Source organism: Aptenodytes patagonicus, chromosome 16, assembly GCF_965638725.1.
Source record: "Aptenodytes patagonicus chromosome 16, bAptPat1.pri.cur, whole genome shotgun sequence".
NCBI lineage: Eukaryota > Metazoa > Chordata > Aves > Sphenisciformes > Spheniscidae > Aptenodytes > Aptenodytes patagonicus.
In genome coordinates this window covers 2,201,707-2,227,635 of record NC_134964.1, presented here as the reverse complement: position 1 = coordinate 2,227,635, position 25,929 = coordinate 2,201,707, and the positions used below count along the sequence as shown (strand labels likewise).

The window sequence follows — 25,929 nt, the reverse complement described above, 5'->3', positions numbered from 1 at the left end:
CCAAGTATTATATTAAAATTAGAAGCTATATACCATATATCACAGATCGGTAGGTGAAACAATGGTTGCATCTGAAAATGTATTAGAACAAGGATTAGTATTTTGCATGGTAGAACATGAACAATTACAGCACGTTAATAGACTGTGTTTTCATTTACATTTGAAGGATTATTATATATACACATAAGTACATATACACATATACACACACATTAATTTCGAAATTAAACACACTTTGTCTACCATACTATGGGCTAAATTATTGTTTTCCCTCTGAAAGCACAACATCTTATCGAAAGTCCATTAGGCTTTGGAAGAACTTGGTCACTGGGAATTTTGATGCACATTGTTGTGCAGCATTTCAATTGTGAGGTTTGAAAAAAGGTTTAAAAGGAGCCCTAAATTCAGGAAAGAATTTAATATCTAAATAATTTGAATGAAGTCATACCTCTAAATACTGTATTTGTATGAAAATAGCTCCACAGAGCGCTAGCCACAGAGCAGGACCCTGCTTTCCAAGGCTGTCAAACATAGATTAAAGATTACTTCTACACCCAAAAGCTTAGAAGGAAAAGATCATCCTCAAGCAGTTTTCTGAACATCTTTCCAGAGCTACTGCTTGAATCTGCAGTTCTCCCGCTGAATTTTGAGTTACTTGCAATTAGATTAGACATATTTCTGCCACACATTTGCTTTAAAACACTGAATACATGTTGGATTACAAATATGACTTGTTTCAACATATGTTAAACATTCCATATCTCTTAACATAAAACAAACAGCTACAGTTATAACAACACTTATTTTCTGTGCCAGGTTTTAACTACATAGAACTGGAACTCAGAGCATTGCTCAGTCCAGTAAACACTAATAGCCATGGATCATGTATATCATTCCTACGATGCAATTTGAAACACTGGTATGTATAATTTCAATATTATAATTATTCACTCTGGGCTGTTTAATAGACCTGTCTCAATATTGTTTTACTGATTCACATCAACTCTAATTAAGGTTTGTGAAGCACTTGATCATTCAAGACATTACATGAATGCCAGGGATTTTTCCTGCAATATAATTTTAACAAATACTCCTACTATTCATTATTTATGAATTATGAAAAGGTGTTTGATACTTCTCAGACACAAAAAATGACAGATTTTCTGTCCTTGTATGCTTCATAATGTAGAGTAATATAAAAATAAGTGTATTGGTTTGCTTTTTGTCAGTTTATCTTGACATAATATCAGCTCAAAGATTTGCATCATCAGAACAACTTGGTGGATCTAAGGAGAATCTTAAAATTCTTTTGATTTGAAGTCAGCTGTATTTTGATTCCAAATACAGAGCCAGCCACTTGATACTTTAAAAGACGTTTAAAGGCTTAGAATAAACAATTTTAAAAACCCTAGCTAATTGCAGCAGAAAATATGAGATTTGCTTCAGAGAATCATCTTTTATTTTTCCTAAGCCGGTAATTCTAGCATTTCTCAGAGGGAGTTTTTCTTCCTTTAGGTATGCAAATCAATTTTATACACATTACTAATTAGAATTACAATGAATGTGCCTTTGGAAGAGATGTTGGCCTATTTGCTCATTAACTGGAGGGTAGAGAAGCAGTCTCGTGATTTGCTCTCTTGATTCATCATGTTGCACTCTCAACCGTGTGCCATCCACTCTGCATGGTACTTTCTGCAGGGCGCACAGCAGCAGCGCGAGGTTGGGGAGCAAATACTATTCTAGTGCTGGAGAGGGGCTGAACTCTACACTGCTGTGGTGAGTGTTGCAGACAGCCACCGTTGGGGTTTTAGAGTGTAGATACATCAAGTATGACTCAGAAAATCTCTTCTCATAGAACTCAAGTCACCTTTTGGGGTCCGAGATATGGTTGCTCGTAAAATTTATCTTCTACTGTTTTTCATAATTAGAGATTATGAAACTATCACTCTTGTTTTGTATCCTTGTCAAAAGACCTCCTTGTGCAGTATATCTTATTACAAGATACTCCCATAAGCCAGATTCTTTATAGGCACTTCAGGTGAATGGTAAGCAGTCCGCTACATAATAAAAAACACTAGAAGACCAACACTAAAAGAAAATATTAAAGGAAAAGAACATGCATGGAGACAGTTGGCCAAAATCAAGAACAGAGCCATGGCTACAGCTTCAAGAAGATTCAGGAGTTTCTTATGAGAAATTGTTAATTTAAAGCACTCCAGCATAACCCTACATGTGCCTAAACAAACCAGGATGGAAATGCTTTAGGATTACTAGCCATTTGGAAGCAGGAAAAGATATCATCTTGGACAATGTAATTCCGCAGAACATGTCCCATCCTCAAACATAATAAAGGAAGAAAAAGATAATAATAAAGAGAGCTCGGAGCTATGGACCTGGTAGATTAATAAATGACAGGTTAGACATAACTGACAAGTGCTATCATAAAACAGTCTCATAACAGGTTGCACACAGGCTAAGGATGTGTACCACATGACTTCAACTAAAAGACTAGAAATTAGCATCAAACAACCCTTGCACAAGGACCTAGCTCTAGTGCATGGCTTCAATTTTTTTAGCTCATTCAGAATCTACATCTTGCACTCGACATCTAAGCTGATTCCAGTTCAGAGCCAGTAAAAATAGTCACTTGCTCCTGGGGCTGCCTTCAACTCCAGTTCTAAGTTCAACCCAATCTTAATCCCTCTCCAGAATACCCAGCTCGTCCCAACCCTAATTCTCTCCCAAAGTCAACTGCTAGAAGAGCTTTCACATACAGCCACCTTTATACTATCTCTGAATAACCGAGGATCTGGTTTGCATTGTAAATACCTGCACCTGCAGTTTAAAAACAATCCCCTGATGAGCTGCAAACTGAGGGAAAAAACCCTCATACAAAACTATCCAGGAAGACAGTAAATCTCGAACTCCATTACATCAGCTTTTATAGTCACTTGATGGGAAAAGTACCCCTAGCTATGAATATTTTAGTGAGAAGAAGCCACATCTTATCACCTCATCAAAATATATGCACATAATTCTCTTCTATTACTGTTTTATAAAACAAAACTTTGTTTGTGTGTTACCAGAGAGGAGTATTAATACTCTACTCTTTTCCAAGACTTCTCAAACCACTTTAGCAAGGCAGGTATTGTTGCATTCATACTTCCAATGCACAGCACAAGGGCATTTGTACATGGCACAGCTAGGAGCGGAGTCGGATCCTCATTCCTTCTTTATTTAGCTACTGCACTCGACTGCCAATGCAAAGCATTCCTATAATGCATACCGTGACACTGGGAATATAGATATAAAGTTCTTACTGTAGTCATATTCCTTACTATTTATAATATGGATGGAGTTGATCGTGAATAGGATAGCATTTTCTCTATCAATATTACTTCAGGAAACAACCTTTGCTGGTTAGTAACAGTTCATTATCATACCACCTCCCAGACCATCTATTAAGGAAACACAGAACTTTCTAGCTCCCACACTGACATCACATGCTGAGCTATTTGCTTGCCTTCAGGTGTTTGTTGAAGGGCTGTTTAGCATAATGAGAGCCAGCTACGCTTGCCATGAATTTCACAGCAACCTCCAAGAAAATCTGTGGGGAAACTATTGGCTGAAGTTATGTGCAAAGCATAGTTTTGGCTGCACTTGTGTGCATCGTGACTAGCAGACATCAGCATATTCAGGACCCACTCATGCAACACCCAACTGGTCTCAGCAGCAGAAAGAGGCAGGAACAAACAGTTTGGTTGATTCAGTATTGGACAAGCAGTACCGGTCACTTAGCAACCTTCACTTGGAGAGATACAGATGGTTAAACACCTGCAGCAGTCTTCAAATCAGGGACTAGATTTTTCCCTCATGCTAGTTGGACACTTCAAAACCTTCTTCCAGTTTACCCAGCTTCTTATGTTACATCATCGGGAGAGGGAGGAGAGTCATCAATCAATTACTGTAAGCAAGGCTGGAGTAGCCCGTTCAGTCACAAGCAAATGAGTTAAAATGAATGTGAATATAGTCTTGGGCACAGAGTGTTTTCCTGGGGAAGGTTTTTGTTTTAACTTCCTTTTATGTAAATATGTTGCCAGGAAATATCAATCCGCATGTGTTTTATGCAATTCAGTCACCTTTAGGCAGCTAGAAAGAACACGAATAAAAAAAAGATACTCACTTGACTCTCCCCCATTACGTTCATTTGGCACGTTACATTTTGATTATTAACAGCACAGATGTCTACATTATATTGACTGCTTTTACTCCTCTGTTAATTTCACACACAATATAAAAATCAGAGATTAAAGAACCACAAAGTACAGCGCTTTACTGCATACTACTGGATAAGTTACATACTTTGTCATGTTTATCACTTAGCGGTGACTGGCAGAGACTTAGGTCTAATGGGCAGCTTATTAGCCTAGGTGAGCAGGGCTGTATTCCCAGTGCTGCCACTGACCTGGTGCATAAACTCAGGGATGACACTTTGCTTCCCTCTGCCTCTGGGTGGATCCACAGTTTAGGAACCGATGTGGCTGATGTATCAAGGACATGGAAATTCTGATGAACGCTATTATGGTAACTGTGCTACTACCCCCATTTTGCAGAGGGGGAACAAAGCTAATGAGCTCAACATTCTTCTTTCCAGCAGCTCTAGATGTCATTCGCAAAACTGATGACAAAAACGAGCAGTTAGACTGTGGGATTTCTTGACTCAGTATATCTGTGAGTCCGAAAGCTCACGAGGAGATAGAGATTAGACATTTGCTAGAATATTAATAATATCTAGGGTTGTAATTATAAATTCAAAAAAAACCCTCAGCCATTAAATGCTTTAGAAGGCATATAAACTCCTGTGCTTCAGGGAAAATTTCTAGAGTTTTTCCTATCTTTGAAGATGGGAGAATATTTGCCCCTAGAGTTCCTTAGACTACAATTGTCTTTTGTTTGGGTTGCCTCTGAAGCCTGTGGTTTAAACCCTATCAGTGACAGCTACGGACTACATAGACACTGCACTGATCCAATACATTAACTCCCATGTTTCTGTTCTGAAAATACTATCAATTTTATAGAAAACTTTCTGCTTTCCTCCTTCATCGTATTTACCGCATGAATGACCTGGCATACAAATTTAATCTCTCTTTTTTGAAAGACTGAAGACAGCATTCCAGCCAGATACTGATCTACTCAGGCTCTTTTATCTCTCTAATGGTCAATGCTGACATGTACTTAAGGAGGCTGAGAAAACAATGACAAAATAAACACTAGCTAAAGAAAAATCATTTCTGCCGTCGACTTAGATAGCTCAGGATTTCTGCACATTACCAAGTCCACTATGACTAAAGTCTGTTACGAACTACCAAGATACAGTGACTTTGGTTGGCTGTGTAGTTTATTGCAATTCTGAATGTCACTATCGATTCAGACACCACTGACATTTTTCTGCATGGACAGACATTATTTTAAGTGCTGCTTTGTGGTTATGGCTAATGTATTTGTGGGCAAGTTATTCACGAGACGACCATGTGCTTGATTTTCAACCATTATGTCAATCATATCCCAAAGTATATCTTCCTCAAGGAGGACACCTCTTTCATTAGGAATATTGGTTATATTTTACCAGCGTTGTTAAGACACCAAGGTTTCAGTTTATGGGCGTTTTGGGGTTTTTTTCCTTAACAATTTAATAACAATTTTTTTGGCATTTTAAGGTGTTCCTCTGCATGCGCGCACAAGGATGTGATGCCACACCTGAAGATGCATCACTGACAGCCTTATGGAAGGCATGTTAGTAAAAAGAAAAAAGAAGTTGAGATGCGCTTTGTGATGTGGATTAAAAAACAACTCTGGTTAGGCTTTATTCTTCCTATGTAGTAAGATTCAGGTAGAGAATTCTGGGATCCTCTTAAACAAGTTATAACTCTCCTATTGTATCTTGGTTTACTGGTGCTCTATTTTTAAAAAGGAATTATGGGCCTTTCACATAGTAATGTTGTGATCAAACACCTTAGGAACCAAGCCCTTCACACTTTAATCATCTAAACTAGATGCATGTTTACATGACTAAGGGGGGGGGAAGGGGGGGGGGAGGGGGGGGGGAAGAGTTGAAGCTGATTGAAGAAGCTCCAGGACTTGACTTTACTAGCTGTATAAAAAGAGGTCTCTTTTTAAAGCACTTACAAAAATCCTAAACTTTCATAAAGAAGTTACGCTGAACCATTTGTGATGACATACTAAAAAGTGATTTATCTTCCTGTATAGCTCTCTATACAGCCAGTACATGAAGGCATCTGTCAGGTTTGCTCTTAGGACAGAAATAGACTTCATGGTTTAGATGCCAAATTATATTGGACATTTAATTTACCATCTATGAAGCTGTAATATTTCACCTAAGCAGAAAAGGAAGAAAACAGCAGGAAATTCCATTTGCCAAAGAGAAATGCCAGCACTCCTTGCTCTCAATAATCAGATATCTGAAGTAATAGGTTATCGACTATAACAAAGTACATCTAAACACGACGAATGTAATGGACTAGAGAGGACATTTTGTATATAGAAGTGAAGGAATAATGCATATAACAAGAATAAGTGTCATGATCCTTACCTCTTTTTCCTGATTTGGTCTGGACGACAGGCAGTAGTAACAGCATTGCTAGACAAATGCCGGTCCCAAGCAACATAAAGTTCAGAGCAAGACTTATTTCCAGCACCAACAGACTTGGAACCAGTCCTGGACCAGGAGCAGGGGAGCATCCTGTATGGGATTTCTCATCAGTGGGGCAAGGAACAAGTGGGTCACAAACTGTTCATGCATTGATATTTTTCACGGTCACTCTGCCCGAATCTCTCGTGAAACTTTGGAAGGCAAAGCTGGAGATGTTTCTGAGAACTTCATGTACTGCAAAGAAAACAAAAAAATATTCATTGTGAGTATTTGTCAAATGGATTCCATGTTGCATTGCTTCCCATCCTTGATGGGTTGAGTTACTTTTTTTAAAAACATTTTTATTCAATGTCCTCAAGTTGTAACTCTTGAGAAGAAGGAGTGGTTGGACTAGATGACCTTTAAAAGTCCCTTCCAACCCAAACTATTCTATGATTCTAAGTGGAGGAGCCACCTTTTCAACTTTTCTTGGAAAATTATGTAGAAATTTAGCAGTTACCAAACTTTTCCAAGCATGAACTTAACACACACCTTTCCCATTTTCCATTTTTGAGGAAACAGAAATTCAGAAGCTATAAAACTATTTTTTAGTTACCACAAAATGCACATAAACACAAAGCTAGCTCCGCCAGTGATCTTAGACACTTATTCATGATATCCCTAGTGACAGTGATGTGCAGCATTTGCATTTTTCTGTCTCCCGAATCTCTTCCCCTTCCAGACACACATTGATGGCTCTGTCCACAGGACCACTTCTCCAGTTCCATTCAGAGTCAGACAGGTAAGGATTCTCTTAGGGAACCCTATAATTATATTTAACAAAACATCATAGAAACGTATCAGGCAGGAAGGGAAGGGAGATGCTTTCATGTAGACAGATATTTCATTTCACTAAGGTATACTAGTCACCATTCCTCAGCAAAGAACAGCTGCAAACTTCTCTCGGGAAGAGTCAGGAAATAAACGTGGACTATACTAATGCCTTGTTCCATATCTGTAGTTGCCAAAGTGATTTGGATATTCTGAGCCATCCAAGTGCAGATTTCATTAATGGAGGAGATAGAACTGTTCTTACAGAGCATATTAAAATTAATTAGCCTTCAAGAGTAGAAAACTATGAGCAACAAGATTCAGAGGCAAGTAAATTAACAATGGATCTCATTAAAAAGAAGCTGTGTTTAGACTAGAATGCCATGTTACTTTGGAGTAAATCAAAGCTTTCAAAATGACCATTTTCTTTAGCTGCAGAAATTAAGGGGAAAGCATTGTCACTTGATCCTGCAGATGTTCATGTAGATTCTGGAGTTGCCTGGGGGGAATTACCTTCAACTGACTTTCAAGCTTTGCCTTATTTACAGGCAGAGCACCTACAGATGTAGTCATCACAAGAGGAAAATGCAGTAATTTCAAAGGCTAGCCACAGCCTGCAGTAAGAGTGCCCTTCTGCCAGAGAAGTTGGGAAACAGCTATCTTCCAGATAAAAGATGCACAGAGTCTGCATCAAGTTGCTGCTGTTTATGTAGAGACCTTGTTGGCTTTAACACTCCTCTACAAGGGGACATCACCATCCACGGACAGTTTGTTTTCATGGTTAGTGGCCAGCAGATTTTGTTTGTTTGTTTGCAGTTTAATAGTTTAAGTTTCAGACTAAGTCTTATTAAACTGGGGGGGGGGGGGAGGGGCTCAGATTGTGGTAAAACTTTGAAAACCCCTTCTGCAGATCACTGATAGTAGCTTATGCCCAACTGCAAATATTGAAGCACTACTTCACATGCATGTGCATACCTTAATTATTTTGCCACTTTAAGCTAGACAAGTGATAGAAAATGATAAAATCAAAGATAAATCAAAGAAACGATAGCAAAAATCCAGTATGTTTATGAAGTAAGGCCCCGGGTCCTGCAACACAAAGGCAGGCTTAACTTCATTAGAACAAGCAGTCTCACTGCCTTCATGTCAGGAGAGGGAAGTTAAGAATTTGCCCATGAATCATTGTAGCGTCATCACCATCCAGACTTGCAAAAGCACTGATCATATGGTGTAAGGTATAATTTACCCAACTCTGTCCAGATGCATTTTGGTGAACAGGCACCTTCCCTCCTAGCTATGAGTGGACTGAAAATAGATGGTTATAAATAAATAAATAAATAAATAAATCCCCAAACAACCTCAATTCTCTGTTAGTAGCTCCAGTTTGAGAACAAAAAAACCCCCCAGTCATTATATGCCTAATTTGATATTTTTTCAGAGGGATGCTTCACGTATGTGCCCTTCTCAAGAAGCCTTTGCTGCCAATCCTAAATTTTGTTGTTGCATAAGGATTAGGCTCTGGTGTCGGTGTAAGTGGTGCTGCAGGTGAGCACTGAATGGACTTCAGACATGCTTTCTTAAAACAGTAAAATACTAGTTAGTTTCATTTCATGCAAGCTATTAATCTTGCTTTATTTTTTTGTTATTAACCAATTAAATAATTGTTGCCCATCTGTGAGACAGTAATATAAATGACTTATTGTACCCTTAATCGGTTTTGTTTTATCTGTCTGTCAATGGCTACCAACGTAGTCTATTTGTCTTGGCATTTGCTTCTGCCGTCAGCTGCAGAAGTGAAATTGGTTGAGATGATAGTTTAATTTCAGGATACGTAAGCTGAGGGCAATCATTACAGCCATTCAGGTAGCTTGATGTTTAAGGCTTTACCTCGGAAGTTATTGAAGACTCTAGGCCTGACCCAGTAAAACATGCTTGATATGAAACAGGCTATTATTAACAACAACAGCAAATAGCTATTATATTGCAGCTTTTCTTGTTTATATCAAGCAATTTCACAAAGAAAGCAACTTGACAAATAAAGATGCTGACGTGCAAATGATTTTGAAAAAGCTAACCTACAGTGCAGTATCAGTAGCAGGAACAAACTCAGTTTCCTGATTCCCATTCCAATCCTTTATCCACACCACATGATCTATATATTACTTGCTACATAGATGTTCTTTTCTCAGAGCTGGATGGGCCAGTATATCTGTACCTCACCCAACATTAATATGCAATTACCTTTAAAATGGTGCCTGTTTAATTAGACTGTACTGGATAAATCAATCTGTAAATAATGTAAAGAAAACAGGTTTTGATATTTATAGTTATCATGAAGAATTTTGTGATGATGGTACAGTATATCATCAACACTAACTTCATTAGATACAAATTGTACTAGTATGACATTGATATATTGTAATTAAAACTAATGATCCATTGATTCTCATCCAGAAATCCAGTTAAGATGACAAATATTCTTCTATTACAGACCAGTGAATAAATATTAAAAGCATACAAAAGTCCAGGAGGTAAATTCTGCATTCAGTTATGCCAAGGTTTATATGCCAGTAAAATTATTTAAGTTATTCATATTACAGTATGAATAAAAGGAGAGTCTGTGATGTTTTGGAAGCACACTATGTCACAGAAGCAGCATACCGCCAATTCCCATGAGAAATCAGCTGGAGGATAGCTCCAGTTTCACTGTATAAGCTATCAGAGGAATGTCAAGCTGTAAAGAGGAACCTCTGCTGTCCCCCACCCAGATTCACAAATATCTGTGTAGAGTCACTATAGAGTAGAACTATTCAGACGTAAGGAGGAAAAAATGTTATTTGAGTAGCTTTTCAAATGCAATTTCAACATCAGCCATATCTGGACTCCTACACGATCACATCAGCTCTTTCTGAGAAAAAAGCTGCTGATGGCTACCCAAGATCCTGTGCTAATAATCCCTAAATGCTTAGCCACACTTTATCAGAAGAAAATGAAAGGGAACAACAGGAATTCCTCTGAAGGAATGGATCTGAATCATCCTAAAATGCATTTTCATTCATTGTTTACCTTAAGTGTCATTCAGGACAAAATACAATACAGATTATTCTTTCCTCCCAGATAAAAAGCCACTAGTCTCACGGGTGCTGTAGAGACAATTACTCGTACCTCTTGCTTTCACACACCCTTTGCTTTTGTTACATGATTTTCCTACAAGCAGATCTTAAAAGAATTGACACTCCTTTCACCATAGAAAGGAGAGGCAATTTCTTCTGAATGTTTAATAAAAGGTAGTAAAAGCAGACTAGACACAGTCTTTTAACCTTACAGTAGGGGAATCATCTAGATTTCAGCAGCTGTGCCTGGTTCTACTGTTGACTTGCCAATGAAACAATTAAGTTTGCCAACTTTTTAAAAGTTTAGAAAGACTCGTTTTGATTTGCATAGGTATACACATACTTGCTGTAGGCCTGACACATCCTGAACAACCCTTCATTTAGAACATGTTTGACTGAGGTGGCCACAAAGTGGGGAAAACTTATCTATTTGCACACCTGAGAAAGCTGTTCAATCTGTCGTTCCTTTAGACACCACCCGGCTGACCGAGCCCCTTAGACTTTCTATATGGTCAGTGGTAAAAACTTAACCACCTTCACAGAGGGATTCAGAGCAGCTAATTTAGGAGCCTACCTCTCCCATTAGTTACATAAGCTAAGTTACACATCAAGGTTACACATCTTTACACAGCAAATGACCCTCCTTCCCCATCTGCTTGAATTCAGGCACGTGGTGCGTCTCCTCTGTGTACGCTGAGGAAAGAACATTCCCCCGTTTCACCCTCTCTTTGGCTGGCCCAGCGACAACTACCCACGCATTTCAGAGTGTGTTCACCACTGCTTTGGCAGTACAAATATTGAGTATGTGACAAGATGTCCTAGGGACAGCAATAACCCATAAAGCCTGTCTTTGAACACAGACAAGTCCAATTAGAGATGCGCAGGGCATTTCCCGAGGGGCGGAATACATATGTAACTTAATTAAGCCTTTTCCTGCAGGCCTAACTGATTCATTGGGCCAATAGAAACTGTTTTTAGGAGAGCACTTGTTTAATTTACAAATTAGTGGATTACAGTAATATGTGTAACAACATATTAAATGAAGTATTAATGTAATACAATCCAAACGACATATGATAAACTATATAAGCATATATACAAATTTGATTTAATATTTAGCTTCCTTTGCCCTCTGTCAGTCTGATTGCCTTTGCATAATCCATGTTTCTAATTATCCCCTGGTATGCCTTGCATATAAATAGCTAATTAGATAGTGTCCCTGTCAGCTATGAAGTATGTAATATCTGAAAAAAATACTCCTTTGGAAATTTAATTTAGGATAACAGATTGTGCTATCCAACTGAAGAATTAAAGCTTTCAGTTTACTAAGATGTTTGTGCATTTAATATCAACCTCATACTATTATATTAGTGCCCTGAAATGTGTCCAGTAGTTTTATTCTTTTTTAAAAAGTATTCTGTCAAAAGCTTGTACAGTAATTACAGTATGATGCTTAAGATCAAAAAAATCACATCGCAGATGATTTTACATGTGCATCAACTGTCTGCTGCTAAGTGGAAAATTCCCAGATGCAGCTCTAGAAACTGCTATACCAAATCGTACCAAAGGGCCATGTAGTGTTGTGTGCTCTTCCTAGGCATAGCCAGATGTTCCAGGGAACGGCGTTGGTGTTCTGCGCCTGCCAGATGTGGGAGAATCTTGAACATCAGGTTACCTTGCATCAAATGCCATCTTGCCTTGTCACAGCAATTGGCCAGTTCAAATGCCACTCTGATCACCTCCAACGCACACAGAACGCTTCCAAGACTGTCTTACATATTTAAAAAAGAAAAAGATCAAATCTTGTTGACCATCCTTTTCCGCACCTGACCTGCATTCTTCTACAACTTTTCATTTCTCCCCCCCAAGCCTTTACTGGACTTCAATCCTTTTCATTTAATCAGTATAAAGCAACAATAATTTTCTGGAGTAAAAAATCCGAATATGTAGCTGTAAGTAAAATGCTGGCTGCAACAATTACTTTCTCTTTCTTGGCTCGAAGGAGCAGGTATTAAGAAGGAGAAGGCTGGAAGGAGTGCAGGGAGGCTGAAAGAAGCATAGGCAGGGAGATGGCCGTAAGGCTGGAGGAGGTGGTGTGGCAGGGCAGATGCAATGGATACACAAACACCTTGCTGTCCTCTCGCTGTACAGCTAAGATTTCCAAAGCCATACATGAAATTTAAATAATATTCCTTATTCATCTCATGGGCAAGAAATGTTCTTCAGCTTTAAAAAAAAATCTCTATCTCTCATACAGATATTTTCATCTGAAGGGAGCATAAATGCTTTTTAAGGGTATAGAACATGAAATACTCTGAAAAACAAAAATAATTAAGCTACAGCCAAGTGTTCCTCTCCCAAAATTAAAACGGAAGATTACACATTTTTCTTTAAATGAATCATTAATACTATATGGCAATTTAAAAAACACCACTGGATTTCTTATTCATCATGTTGTGTCTGGTAGATAATATTAATGGGTATACTTCAAATCTAGGCCATCATGCTGGGAACGAGACCAAGGGGAACAAAAAGCCGCTGGAACATTGTACTCTCCGGTTTGCATACAGCACGCCAGATTCATCCCTGGTGCAATTTCACTGCAGAAGCAGCTCAATATGTTCTGTTGTGTGTATTATATAGCCCACGTAAAGGGCAATGATGCACACTTCAGAGTAATTATGGTTAATAAAGTACTGGGATTGCAAAACAAGTTCTTATAAATGGCACAGGCATAAACATTAAAAAGATGGAAATGAAACTCTTTTCCATCGAGGGTGGAGGGGAGGGGATTTTTAAAAAGCAATTGCTTCACGAGTTCACACTCCTTTTTAAAAGGAAGTGACCCATGTGTACAAGGGACCGTAGAAACATGCTAGCTACTCTGTGATACTGCTGCAGACTACTCCTATGCCCACAGGCACAGCTGAACGCGTGAGAGCAGCTTCCCTCAAGGAGGAATAAGACAAACCACGGGAAAGATCCCGCACAGGAAGATTTGCTGCAGAACAGCCAGTGTGCTGCAAATTTGCACCCCCTGCTAACTTCAGAGGAATGCCTCTGTGTGCCCATAGCCAGGCAGCAAGGGTACACTGCACTAAAAGTCAGGGTGATTTGTAAATCTTGCTTTCAGAAATTATTTAAGATGACATTTTCAGTGGCATCCAAACAGCTCTGTATTTTTCCCCTCTCCCATACAGGTGCATTCACTGGTATGGAAACTTTATTGATGTCATCTTTCCATTGCTATGGTAGAAGTCATAGAATAAGCTGGCAGGACATTAAGGAATTATTTAGTATAGTTTCTATGGAATTTCTCAATTATTTAGAGCACAGTATGAATATACTTGGCATTTTGTTACAACAGACATTCCTTGTAACTGATAAAACATACACTTCTCATAAGTAGTTAACGCTAATAATGTTTTGGAGGCAGAACAATAACCTTAGGTCTCCTGGATGTTATACACTAATTTATGCTCTTATATGCCAACATTTAAAACAATTTCTATCTCGTCAGAATAAACATAGCATTTTTGGATCCTGTGCAACTTTTCTATTTTACTCTGTTAAGGAAGCCTCCTCAAACAATTTGCTTCCTTACACTTTTCCTTACTGAAAAAAAATGTTTATACTTCTTAGCTATTCCCCCCAGCTGAGTTCTCCTTGCTGTGCTGGGCACAAAGCTGTTTTCTGCTCTGCCACGTTGCTGCCATGACTGTGCTCCTCAAAGCCTCAACTTCATACTTTCTAGAAAGTCTTTTCAGCATTAAATACATCCACACATTTTTAGAGAGTAATTGTTTACACCTGAGATAGTAATTGGGAATATCAGAATCTCCTGTAGTAGTATGGACTGTTTTATTAGTAACAAGTTAGCAATGCATGTAAGCACTTTCAAGTGTTCTTGATAAGACAGAAAAACAATTCATAAGATAAAGACTAATATTTGGAAAGTGGCAATGAACGGCAACAAGAACAAACCATCTAGGACTCAGTTCTAGAGATGACATTGCCCCTGGAGCTCCCTCTATACATGAAATCTGTATACAAGCATCTGTATACAACACCTTTTCGGTGAAGCATTTTCACTGGCAAACATAGTGACAGCTTTTCCCGCCTGTCTGAAGTTTTTGCATGTTACAGTCCTTTCCCCACATGAGGGAATTTATGCTTTTAATTTTATAACATACCATAGCAACCTGCATTACTTTCGGTAAATATATTCCTGTGATTATTTTGTATATCATCAGCAAGCTTAAATGAAAATGACAATGTCTAGAGATACTCTTAGCTGATAGCTGCATTTATTCTATATGTTTATGCACTGGCTGTCAAAACAGCTGTAAAATATACGTATGAGAATGTAGATTTCCTCGAAACTCAGGAAAATGAGATAGTCCAGTCTACCCCATTTTAGATACACAGGCATTGCAAAATGTATCTCCATTGATGTTTTTATTACAGTCTAAAATAGGGAGGGTTTTTAAAGCTTTGTAGGATGTCAGTAAGAGGACGTCTATCTATCCAATTCACTTACCAATTTGCCTGTTATCAAGTGTTTATCAGGCTGTGAAGACTCCAATAAAGTGGAAGGAACTCTACAGGAGCCACGTGCCACTTCTGTATTAATACTTTTTTTTTTTTCTTTTAAAGCAGTTCTAACAGTTCCCCCCCCCACTGAGGCACAGTTACAAAAACATTCATTGCTGTCTTTTGAATGTTCTTGCATGGAAAATGTCAAACTCGGGAAATCATGCAAGTTTTTCCCAGAATAGTGTTCTTTGCATGTGAGAACTGTGAATTGATATCCAGCTAAAAGCCACCATTTATGCTTTGCTTAGCTTCTGCCTAAACCCTGGCTTAAGCATCATGCTGTTTAACGTCAGTATCAGGTTTGAAGTGCAGGACTGTGGTTTGGTGTACAACTCGCAACCATCCATATGCAGAGATGATTTTTACCCATACTGCCCAGTACCAATAACTGTATACATACTAAAGAAACGCTGCTTACCCACGTGGACTTACAGCTACCCCAAATTAGCCACAGAATATGAGGGTTGAGCAACACTCTCACCCACCTAACAAAGTATCCATCACAAGTCTTCAGACTTTCTTCACCAGGTAAATTCACTGGATTGCATCAAACATCTTCAGCAGTTAAGAGCAGGGTTTGATTTTTCTGCAAAGATGTTTTGAGACAGAAGCTAGCCTGAACAGCCTACACAATCAAATATGCTCCCATTAATTACGAATCTTGCCTCATCTGAATGAATAAGCATCTCTGTATCTGGTACGAGTCATGTTGCTAACATTTTTGTCAGGTGCTTGTCTTCATTTAGCAATTAAACTAGCACAGCACTGAGAGGTGTTTTTTTAATTTGCATTGTGGCTAACTGCAAGAGGTCTAGAAGCAGTAGCACAGTATAAGATTTCAGGATAGAAAAAGGAAAAAAAAAAGAATAAGGTTTTGGTACATAGGCCTTCAAAGAAAGCTCAGAGGCCAAGCAGGTTCCTGTTCCTAAGGAATTGTAATGGCAGCTGGACACCTGCTTGCTATTCTGTATGCGCGTCAGCACTGCTGGCTGAGCAACCAGTGCCACGGTTCAGGCATAGGCTGAGTAAACTCCTTTTCGCAGAAGAAACTTAGATTCTAAACACATTTCTGCCATATTTCTAGATGGTCTTCCATGTCCTTTCTTTTGGATAAATGTATCTTCAAAGCACCTTCTTATAAAGAATCTTATTTTATTTAACTAGATACACTCAAGAGAAATAGTATCTCCTTTTCTCCTCCTTGATTCTGCACTTAGAAACTGTGATGCAGCTCCAACACACACATATCCTCTAACTATGGTAACCTATTGCTTGCTTTTGGTCAAGACACATGGTCTTACGGTGCAACCATGACAAACTTTCAGCTATTATGCAGCATCTTAAACAAAAATGTACTGGCACTTTTGCTTGGCTGGTTGAAGTAGTCTAACAGCTGCACACCATGACATCATTTTTTGTGTGTAAAGGTATATTAATATTTTAGGCCGATAATAGAAGCAGAACACAGGAGGTTCTGTGCGGCAGATTCCCTGTTCTAATCACCTATCTCAAGCTCCTTCACAGGATACTCTGGGCAATGCTTTTTTTGGCGATTAAAGTCACTTGAGATTGATAGATAAAGGTGTAAGACCTGGGAGAATCTAAATGTGAACCTGCTGTCAAGATACTTTACAGCATTACCTGAGGCATGCTATACTTATCCGGATATGCACCGCCTGTCATCTCATATCGCTTAAACACTTTAATTCTTTATTGGTATCACAGTTCATGGTAACTTTTCCCATCATTCCTACATTTGTATCTTTGCTCCAGGATAATTATCTGCTGCTCTAGTTCTCTCTGAGCTGCTTCACTGAGTTTCAGTCTGTCTTGGTGACAGATAAATTATTTTTCTCCTCTGTACTATCTTTGATCTGCCCTCAGATGCGGCTGGCAAGAGATCTTGGGTCCCACTAATTTTGAACTAGACTCCCATTTTAGCTTGAAGAGTATTCCATGGTTTCTGCTCTTCCTAAATTCTTTCCGGAGCCAGCTAAAGGGAAGCAATCCTGATGCTTGCAGGGTTTCACCCCCAGGGAGGAAGGAAAGGTTCTCCTCTGTGCATGCACCACGACTCTGTAGCTGACTTCATAGGACAGAAGGAGCCTTATTCTTATTTTGGTTACAACTATAAATGCTTCTATTTTTAACCTTTCTGTAAGAGACTGTTTAGCTGGACTCAAGCCCTGCTTATTCCATTCCCTATTCCATTACCCTCAGGAAACCTCTGACAGCAGTAATAGGTATCCGTTTCAGACAGGTAACCTTCCCTTAGCTCCACAATCTCACCACTTAGTCTTACATAGAAGAAAACTTGGACAGCTTTACTGCCTCCAAATGCTGGGGACAGCTACGAGAGAGAAAGGAGGAAGAGAAGAAGAGGAAGGTCTCACAAATTTGCCTTCTAAATGAAAATAAAATTATGAAGACCAGCATGGTGTGTGAATTTAGGGCTAGATGTTCAAAAGAGCTAATTTCTTGTGTAAGCACCTTAATGAAGTGGCCAGATGTTTCTGTGCAGGTACTGAGACCTCAGTTATGAATACTGAGCCTACCTAAACATGCTTTCCTGAAAGCCATTCCCCTTCAGTTCCCTCGAGTTTCTCAAATGTAATTAAACTGACATTTAAAAAAATAAATCTAGCTGTGAGATTTGTGAGCACTGTGACAGTTTTACGAGAAAAAAAAAAAAAAGAAAAGCAGCAGCACCTTTTTGGAAATACACAATCCATTGCCAGACACTGTATGGAGAATAAAAACACCAGTGGTACTGCTGGTGCCTTCAAGCCGCAGTGACAGCACAGCGGTAGTGACCAGAGGTAACCTGGAAAAAGTGTCCACCTTCCCCTTTAAAAGCTGGAGCCGCTATTTCAAGTCTGGTTCCTGCAGAGGGAGTTGAGTTTTAATGAGTTTGAAGTCTTTTCATATGTTTCTTTTCTTCTCTTTTCAAATTAATTAAGGCTGCATTGGGCTGCAGCACCAAAAGCTAATCTGTCCAGTTCCCTGTCATGCTCTTCAAGTGGATCAGAATAATATATTAAATGAGAGCAGTGACCTGGGAGATTACAGGGAAGATTAATATCTGTGCTACAACACTTAAATGCATACATATATATATACACACACACACGAAGGATGCATACAAAATATGTATATTTCAGGTATCTCAGGAAAAGTACTGGCAACTGGCCTACAGTATAAACAGAATGTTCTGTGTTTAAAAAAAATTAAAAAAATCAATACACTACAAATTCCATTCTTCAAAGATTTCTGGATTGAATCCATCCAAGTTATCAAAATGTACAGGAAGCATCACATCACATACCAAGGAAGAACAGTGTTCCTCAAAAGCCACGTGTTTGTTGCACAAACACGCATCTCATTTGTGCCCAGTCACAAGTACTAGTAAGGTCCCAGTTAATGAGAGTTGATACTTTATTGCTACCTAAAAACATATAAAAATCCATTTATGTATCAATGCAAGGCTTGAAAGAACACGTTTCCACATGGCTAAGTCAGCATTTTGGTTTAAGAGAGGCTGGATTTCTCACCCTGAAGGGAACGCAGCCCTCGGTGCAATGACAGGACAAGGCCTTTGCAACGCTTAAGCATTCAACACTGAGCTTAAATGAGGTTTGTGCTTTGCACCAGCCTCCCACTGACCTTCCCAGGGCTACATTTCAGCCGTTCTGAAGGCCTTCAGGGAGGACCAAGCCCAAGAAGTGGCAGTAAAGCAATAACTATGAATCCTTCAGGTACAAATTTAAAGACAACCTGACTCCTCTCTGCTTGGCTTATACAAGTTCAGGCAGAAGTCTTCTACCACAAGCGGTTTTGATTGACATACCATGCATGAAAACTTTGTCCATCATAATCAGGGACTGAACTTGGGGGGGGGGGGGGGGTGTCCAAAAAAACTGAAGTTCTGTACACTGAAGCTGAAAGCCACGTGCTGTGGCTGGGGACTATAAACAGACTCAATCTCAGTAAATTGAATTTAATTAAAATTTATACTGCAGATTTTCAAGGGGTTTTTTTTGCCCCCCAAATATATGTGTTTGCTCATGTGAAGCAAAACTAAACAAAGAAGTTGATATTATCATAGCAAGAAGGAGAAAAGGGTCTGGAATGACTAAGTAATTAATGTAGGCCTTTTGATTAAAGTCAATTTGCCTTCAACATCATGACTTACAATGTGCCCTAGGCCTGCATTAATAACCCACTAGCACGTGGCTTCCCTGGTTGTTTAATTATTTATAATTTTTATTGCTTGTTAAAACAAAGCAACCTTAATGAGATTAATAAAATTATTTTCTTACTTAACTTTTACTTATTAAAAGTAAAGAATGGAGTTTCACTCCCCGCCCTGATAAATGGGAAGCAAACCTTCAGCTCTCCTCTGGCCTGCCTGGCTGGAATTTTTCACTATAAAATAAAGTGCTGCAGGGACGTTTTCAGGGGAAGGTGGGGGATTGGGGTCGACCGCTGTCACTACCACTACTCAACTGCTAATGCTCAACTAAGAATTTAAACAACAGAGCCAGATAACAATATCACCAATCCCACATCCAGCCCTGAAGCAGGCACAGAGAGCAGGACAGTCCCCACGGGGAAGGGGTCCCGCACAAGCACTGCGCACTGGAGGCTAGGTTCGAGTTCACCGGGACACACCAGGAACGTTCTCTGCGCGCTCCTCCTCTCTCCTAAGCATCCTGCAGCCACACTCCCATCCCCACACTTCGTGCACAACTAAAAGGGCTAAGCCCAGGATGGATTTTTAAATTGCAACTGTTTTTCAGGTTACAGCTCCGGTAAAACCTGCCCAGAGCAGAGCACTGGCTAAAGCAGCTGGGATGTAAAGGATGATCTGAGTAACATTACATTGCTTTATTTCAGCAAGTTGACCATCGAAAGCAGGAGTGCCACTTGCAATTAGGAAAAACTTTTCCACACACCTCACAATTTATTAGTGGTATGAAATTTTGTCTTCTAAACTCTGCACTGAACAAAACAGGTGCAGCTTTTCCTCTACAGAATTATCCATGCCACCACAGCAAACGTACCTCTAATCAAAAGTGACTTTTATTTAGATTCCACCTTTACAATCCTTAAAATGTCATACTTCTGAGATGTCAGCAAGGGAACACTTTCACATATTCTTATCTAGGAAATGTAATTTTTTTTCCTCAGAAGTTATTGAATAAACTGTTTATTTTGAAATATACTTTGACATACCCCTGCAATTTAAATGCTATTTTACAATATGTCTTTTCAAGATCTGAGAAAAGCATATGGTGGATTTAGAAAGATCTGTTTATAGTTACTGGGTTGAAATTCAGAAATACCTAAATTAAAAATACATACATAAAAAAAGTTACTCAGTGCAATTTCGAGCATCAGGCTAGTTTTTTTCCTTCATTATCTTCCTAATGTGTTAAATTTTCTTTGTGAAATGACTTTGCTATTTCTGTGAAGGACATTGCTTCCTGCAAAAAGCATCTACTAAGAGCTTTATTAATTGCAAGAAGACTGCCTTTACAAAAAATAAAAATCTACTCGGGCAATAAATATCTCATGTAATATATGTACATCAGCTCAAGTGAATTTGGATAGCTAGAAACAGCTGTTCAGAATACTGATAGACTCAAAGAATTTTGTATTCTCCAATCACCTTTCTTTGAAATATTTGATTAACCTAGGAAGACACAAATGAATTCAATCAGACAAAGCCTGCAGAACCTATTCAGCATAAGGTTAGCATTTGTGCCATTAATAAGACTAATTGCTATTGATCAATTTATTTCACTAGCAGTGGAGATGAAAAACCTGGAGCAAAGTAAGGGCTTGGCTTTCAGAGTAGTTCATTGGTACATGTTGACACTGTAAATCACCTAGCAGTTTCAACATGACTATTCACTTTAACAAAAAAAAAAAACCCATAAAAAAATCTTGCAGCTATTTGTCCTTAAACATCCACAATTGGGAAAAGTGCCTTTGCATGCAAAAGCAGAATTTGAAGCCTAATTTGAAAAGGCATTTTGATTTCATTGTTCCAGGTGAAGATATTAAATATAGTCCCCCAGCTGCTTCTGAAGATCTGCAATTGTAGTCCACACTCAGATGGCAAAGGCTGCTTGAAGCACCGAGACCTGGAACCACAAAGGACTGCGGTCTGTCTTCCTACACCATTCTCTGCCACATCACCCGCAACTAATGGTCTGGCTCAAACCATCCCTGCTCCTGCTGCCGCCCTGAGCGCGTTGCATCCCACCAGACCTCCCAAGACTCACAGGGCTGTACTTAATCCCTTCTTTTGAACTTAGTTGTCAGGGCTACTTTTTTTCCAAACAAATATTATCCTGCTTAATCTTTCCTGATGTGCTGGTTCTGGCTGGGATAGAGTTAATTTTCTCCATAGTAGCTGGTACAGGGCTGTGGTTTGGATTTGTGCTGGAAACAGTGTTGATAACACAGGGATGTTTTCATTGCTGCTGAGCAGTGCTGACACAGAGTCAAGGCCTTTTCTGCCTCTCACCCCACCCAACCAGCGAGGAGGCTGGGGGTGCACAAGAAGCTGGGAGGGGACACAGCCGGGACAGCTGACCCCAACTGACCCAAGGGATATCCCACACCATATGGCGTCATGCTCAGCACATAAAGCTGGGGGAAGAAGGAGGAAGGGGGGGACGTTTGGAGTGATGGCGTTTGTCTTCCCAAGTCACCATTACGCGTGATGGAGCCCTGCTTTCCTGGAGATGGCTGAACACCTGCCTGCCGATGGGAAGGAGTGAATGAATTCCTGGTTTTGCTTTGCTTGCATGCGCGGCTTTTGCTTTACCTATTAAACTGTCTTGATCTCAACCCAAGAGTTTTCTCACTTTTACCATTCTGATTCTCCCCCCATCCCGCTGAGGGGGGGAGTGAGCGAGTGGCTGGGTGGTGCTTAGCTGCCAGCTGGGGTTAAACCACGACACCCGATTTCATTACGGCTGACATTGTAACAACAGTATCCAGTGGCAAACGAACTCACGCATGCATGGGATAGATGCAGCACCTAAAACAGATTTATATCTTCCCTTGATATTATAACACTAACAAGTTTAGTAGTCAAGAGTTGCAGGCTTCCCAGTGGCATCTTTATGAGGCCCAGCTGACCCTCCACCAAAATTTATACCTGCTCAAGCATGTTCCCTGAACCACAATCATAGACACAATAAATTTAAAGGCTCCTTTGTATGACAGTAGACACTTTTCAACACTTCCTTTACATGGCACAAGGGGGAAAGCACTCCTCTTATTTTGCAAAACTCTGCAGGGCATTCTGGTTGCTCATTCTTGGTACTCACACATATTTTGCAGTTTGGAAAATACAAATATTAAGGAGAAGAAAAACAAGCTCAATTTATTGACTTAATTATCTCTTAGCCAGAAGCACAGCCATGTATTTTGATCACTTCAGCAGTGGCCTGCCCTCCATCCACACTGTCAGCAGTACTAAGCTGATGCTTTGAAGTGCCAGCCTGAACACTGCAACAACAGCGGCAATGGGGAGGTCTGCAAAAAGGCTTTGAAAGCTGGCAAATTCACAGGACATCGATAAGACCTCGATTTCTTCTATTCATTGAAAACCCAGCAGCGAAGCTTATATGCAATACTGTCGATACCGAACGGTGTTCTATGGTAAAGTCCGAATGGCTCCAACAAATTTACAAGCAAGGGTGAATGTGGTCTACTGTATACATTTTCACCTTGATCTTTAAAGTACTGACCTCCATTTGAGCAAATAATCTGAGATCTGAAGAACTTAATAAAACCTGACCTGCTAAAATAGTTTCACCTGAGACAACTTCAGAAAAGGAATATATCACATTATTGCTAAAGTTTAAAGTTGGAGGAAGGTTTTAGCTGTAAACATAGCTGTTCAAAAGGTAAATATTTAAACACAGACTTCATGTCAGAATCTATAAAATATAATATTCACCACTTGGTTGTAAAGCAATGATAAATTTTAACAGAGGATAGACTACTTCTTTTCACAGTTATTTAAAGCAAATTAACAATGACAGTAATGTAATTTCCTTGGCATGACTCTTTTTCATTTCTTTTCAGCTGCCTGCTGCTAGAATCTTTAGAGAAGTTTAAACTGATTTCAAGAAATCCTTTAAAAAAAATGCACTTTGCTATTATATATCTTTCAGGTGTTCACAGAAGTGCAGAAGAAAGAACATTTGCATTTCCACTTAAATGCTCTGTTTATACAGAGCTGTAGATGGGAAATGACAACATACATTTTCCAGGACCATAAATATTTACTTTCGCTAAACTGAAAAGTTAAGTTTTGGATTGTGACCTGTTTTGGGTAACTTGTGCAGGAAGACTCCTACATATGATCTTTGTAATGAGGTAAGTTGCTGAAGAACCAGTCTGATACAAATCCTAATTAAAGGGTGCTGAAAGTTCACAACTAGTGATCTTTATAGTTTGAAATAGACTACTTAAACCAAGTTTTAGGGAATTATATCCTGCTGCTGTATTGTTATAATATTCACTGTGTTAAAAATCAGCCTTCACTATAAGAAGGAACTACTGATTTCAACAGAACCCTTTCCAGAGTTCCACTCATTTACTCCAATAGTGATTCTATGCTGTAAGTAACTTCTTCTGAACATACATGTCATTGCCTAAAATCATTGTTTCATATGTGCAAAAAGTATAAAAGCCTCAAGAACTGAGGATTCTCATCCACCGAAGCCAACAAAATTACTTTCTTTAGATTCAGTTGGGTTGTGAGGGTCTCTCTTGTCTTCTAAAGCCTGACAAAAATACCTCCAAATTCAACTCTTATCTTTGTCTTCACTTTAGTAGTCCTTGGACAATATACCTAGAGAATATTTGATTCAGAGCTATAAATCATATATGTCATAGCTGAAGCTGAGGTACAGTTTTCAGAGTCCACTGTACTTTAATCGAGATTTATGCTGTTAGGAAAAGACCTCAAAAGAATTCGGACTTTGGGCTCGCTCTCTTCCAGCTCCTGCTTTCTGCCACTGCAGATCCCAGTCAACAGCCAGTCTATTCCCACAATTCCACCCAACGTCACTCACCTCCTCCACTGAACCATCTTTTCCAGCAGCATCACCTGAGTTATTTACTGTAGGACACTGGCTGTTCAAGAATGAGAGGTTCTGGCAGACCTCATCTGATATTTTTACCTGCTTCTGTCAAGACATTCCTGCTACAGACCTCTAGTTCTTTGGGGAGCCTTATGGTCCCACAATGCCCGACTGCATCCTTAATTCCCCAAACTCTGTTCATAGCATTCCTGATTAATACAGGTCACATCACGTGTGTTAGAGTAAGATGCAATGAAATTAAATCTCTTGACAGCAAGCTGACTTTTAGGGCTGTCTGCCAAGAAACCTGATTATTATAACCAATCATTTGCAGAAATTACAGAAAGCCAGCTTGCTGGTAGTAACTCTGCTAGTCCATTGGGGGAGGTGGAAGGTAATCAAAGCAAGAGAGTTTAGGTGAAACCATTAAATAGACAGAATGAAAACACTATGGATAGGGTTTTGTAATATTTTTGCCTTAAATAATCAAATCTATTATTACATTCTCAGTGGGCTTCTCTGTTTTACTAACAACATATCTTCATTTTTCATGCCAGGCTTATACTTGACATAGCAATGAGAAAGATGACATTTTTTGATCTCTTGCCTTTGAGAAGAGCTTTGGGAAAACTATCTTGTGAAAATATAGCAAACTGCTGGCATAGGTATTTACATGAAGGCAGCCTCAGAGTTGCACTGCAAAAACCAAAAGAGTTGAGTGGAGCTACTTCTTTTCTTACACTATTAGGTTGCCTAGTATCAGACAAAACTTGCTTCAAGAGAAGTGTACTCCATTCCAATAATTCAGTTATTTCATTGGGGTTTTTTTTGTTTTGTTTTTAAATTTCTCCTTCAGGCAACATCTGGAAGTGGTAATAAGCAGCCGACGTTGCTTTTCAGAAATCACACCCAGGGCTAGTTCCCTTTCTTGGGAGGTCCTGCCAGTGCTTGGACTTAACAGCCAACAGCTCTCCCTTTGCAAGTTTTCTGTTCCAGTTAAAAAGGTTTGTTACTCACTGAAACAACACGGAGCAGGGATAGCAGTTCATGGTATTTCTGGATACATCTGCTTAAAGGTAGGTAAGCTGCTCCCGCAGGTATTTTTATCCCATATTTTGTTATTGAGATACGGTACCATGATGATACCAATGCAGCTATTTTAAAAAATTTTCTCCCCTCTGAATTACTGTATGAATAAATAATTTTCTGTAAAACCCCTCCTAAAATAACTCAATTAATATAGTAATTACCATAAAGTACATTGAGCATTCAATAATTAATTAATAGTTTCAAATGCCCATATTTTCCTTTATGCAAAAAAGCACCTATGTCAACAAAGCATTAGCAGAGGGTACTCTATTAAAGACAGACATTAGGGGAGTTTCAGCTTTGTTTTTCTCTTCTTCTCTCAGCAGTCTTCATTAATATAATAAAACTCTCATTATAAAATCATTAGTGTAAATGCAAATAAAGTTTTACATTGTTAATGTCTCCACCAGGTCCTTAATCACTTGAAAAGTCATGCTGCATTAAGTATACCATTGATTACACATGATAAAAGGGAATGACGTAGAAGATGTTACATTACCTTACACTGAACTATTAAGAGAACAGGATGGTCTGTGTG

The 25,929-nt window shown here is 39.1% G+C and overlaps 1 protein-coding gene across 3 annotated transcripts in view; it reads right to left on the bottom strand.

The window, feature by feature from the left end:
- TOM1L1 (target of myb1 like 1 membrane trafficking protein) overlaps positions 1-25,929 on the bottom strand; it is a 583,218-nt gene that overhangs the window by 147,118 nt on the left and 410,171 nt on the right. For all 3 annotated transcript variants that reach the window (XM_076353868.1, XM_076353864.1, XM_076353865.1), the window contains one exon: positions 6,611-6,904. The gene's annotated coding sequence lies outside the window, so the exon portion shown is untranslated. The remainder of the gene's footprint in view (positions 1-6,610; positions 6,905-25,929) is intronic.